This window comes from Orycteropus afer, unplaced genomic scaffold (genome assembly GCF_000298275.1).
Source record: "Orycteropus afer afer isolate SDZICR_OR568_19922 unplaced genomic scaffold, OryAfe1.0 scaffold00025, whole genome shotgun sequence".
Lineage (NCBI taxonomy): Eukaryota > Metazoa > Chordata > Mammalia > Tubulidentata > Orycteropodidae > Orycteropus > Orycteropus afer.
In genome coordinates, this window is record NW_006921612.1 from 3,817,427 (window position 1) to 3,819,269 (window position 1,843).

The following is a 1,843-nucleotide window of genomic DNA, read 5'->3' on the forward strand; positions in this document are numbered from 1 at the left end:
ACGGAAGTAGGATTGCCCAACCTTCCTTCCGAGGAGTGGCTGGTGGGTTTGAACCGCCAGCCTTCTGGTTAGCAGTCAAGTGCCTTAGGCACTATGCTATAGAGCAGCACTAGAGACTTAAAATAGATTTAATACTGTGAGAGTGGGGTACTCCTCTGACAGATATCTAAAATGTGGTTAGCAGGAGTGGAGTGCATCCTTGGACCTAAGATCCCTGTGCTGAGACTGACAGAGAGACCAGAAGAGAGAAAGTGGCAGCAGAGCTGAGAGACCAGCATGAGACAAACAGTTTTACCAGCTTCTGGAGGAGAAAGCCTTTGGACAAGCAGCTTCCTGGCCAGAGTGGGTTGTTTTTGGACACTTACTGGTAGAGACCATCATAAGACAGAGACACCGGCTTGCCGGTTGAGTGCCTTTGGGTAAGAAGCTTCTTGGCAGAGTGGGTTGCCTTCAGGCATTAATTAGCAGAAACTGAGAGACAAAGGAAATGGGAAGCAGAGCTGCCTCAGCCTCAAAGGGTAGGTCCTTTGGGGGTGGAACCACCACAGCCTCCTACGTTTCAGTCAGATCTTCACCAACTTGTTCTGGAGTGTGAGGCTGCTGTTCATGAGGTCCAGTGGGATGGGCCCATAGCCCCTGCTCAGAAATGAGGGGGCAGAGTTGCCATGCCCAAGGGGCAGAGGAATGCGCCTGCCAGGCCAAGGAGGTGAGGTCGCTACTCAGATGGATTAGGAGACTCAAGCCACTCAATGAAGGAGATCTGTATAGTTGCCAAGATGACAAGGGGTGGAATTGTGGCAGTTAAGGTTATGTGTTAACTTGTCTGGGCCTGATTTTGAGTGGCTGGGTAGCTGGATGTAGTGATTGCCCATGATAAGACTGGTAATCAACTCCATGGTGGAATCCATTAGAGCAGTTGAGTAGCTGCCTTAGGGATGTGGTCTGCTTCCACTATATAAGAAGATGCTTTGAGAAAGGTCTGGAGCTTCTTGGCATTTGGATTTTGCATTTGGCTGTCACCAGTGAGTGGCCTGCCACATTGTCAATCTTGGGACTCTTTCTGGACTTGAACTAGTGGCCTGCCATGTTGCTTGATAATCTTTGGACTGTGCCATTTTATTTGTTGACTTTGAGTTTGTCAGCCTCGGCAGTCAGGAGCTACCTGAGTTGAGACTTCTCCAGTTCCAGTGGGCCAGGAGCATGAGGCAGAGCTGAAGCCCAAGGTCAATGGGCCTTCACCTAGCCCCCAGAGCTGGCACTTTGAACTCAGGCTTCTAGCTTCCCAAAGTGTAAGAGAATAAATCCCTGTTTCTTAAAGCTATCTACTTGTGGTATTTTCACTTATAGCAGCACTAGGCCTAAAACAAGTTCTTTCTTCTTTTTTCATGCCCACATTTATTGGTATAAATTGCCTTCGAGCACTACTTTTGCTGGTCCCAGAGGTTTTGGTATGTTGTGTTTTCTTTTTTTTTTAATTTGTTTTTATTATTATTGTGATTTGGGTGAAGATTTACAGAGCAAATTCACTTTCCATATAGCAGTTTACATATACTTTGTCTCATGACATTGACCCCAGTTTACCACAATGCAACAGCTTCCTTCCCACTTCCTCCCCATAGTTACCTCTTCCCAGTGTCCATCCCTCCATGGATTCCTGCTCCCTAAGCTGTCTCCCTGTGCATAGACAGCCCTCCTCAATCATTGTTCTCTCCAAGGAGTGTATCTACCTCAGGTAAATGTTCAACTCATATGCCTGTCTTCGGTTTGGCTGGAAACCACAGGTGTGGATTCAACTCCAGACCTGAAGGGCAGCTTGGGGCCATAGTCTCAGTGGTTCCACCAG